At 59.6% G+C, this 520-nt stretch overlaps 1 protein-coding gene across 1 annotated transcript in view; it reads left to right on the top strand.

Moving 5' to 3' along the window:
- pkd2l1 (polycystic kidney disease 2-like 1) overlaps positions 1-520 on the top strand; it is a 72461-nt gene that overhangs the window by 39282 nt on the left and 32659 nt on the right. The window lies entirely within an intron of this gene.

The raw sequence follows: 520 nt of genomic DNA, 5'->3' as shown, positions 1-520 counted from the left end.
TGAGTGACCGGTGTGAGTAACCGGGTTGAGTGACCGGGTTGAGTGACCGGAATGAGTGACCGGGGTGAGTGACTGGGGTGAGTGACCAGGATGAGTGACTGGTGTGAGTGACTGGTGTGAGTGACCGGGGTGAGTGACCGGAGTGAGTGATGGGTGTGAGTGACCGGGGTGAGTGACCGGGGTGTGAGTGATGGGTGTGAGTGACTGGAATGAGTGACTGGGGTGAGTGACCGGTGTGAGTGACCAGGGTGAGTGACCAGGGTGAGTGATGGGTGTGAGTAACCGGGGTGAATGACCAGGGTGTGTGACCTGGGTGTGTGACCGGGTTGTGAGTGATGGGTGTGAGTGATGGGTGTGAGTGACCGGGGTGAGTGACCGGGGTGAGTGACCAGGGTGAGTGACCGGGGTGTGAGTGATGGGTGTGAGTGACCGGGGTGAGTGACTGGAATAAGTGACCAGGGTGAGTGACCGGGGTGAGTGATGGGTGTGAGTGACCGGGGTGAGTGACTGGGGTGTGAGT

Source organism: Rhincodon typus, chromosome 20, assembly GCF_021869965.1.
Source record: "Rhincodon typus isolate 14 chromosome 20, sRhiTyp1.1, whole genome shotgun sequence".
Taxonomy (NCBI): domain Eukaryota; kingdom Metazoa; phylum Chordata; class Chondrichthyes; order Orectolobiformes; family Rhincodontidae; genus Rhincodon; species Rhincodon typus.
The sequence above is the reverse complement of the archived record's forward strand: the minus strand, read 5'-3'. Positions and strand labels throughout refer to the sequence as shown.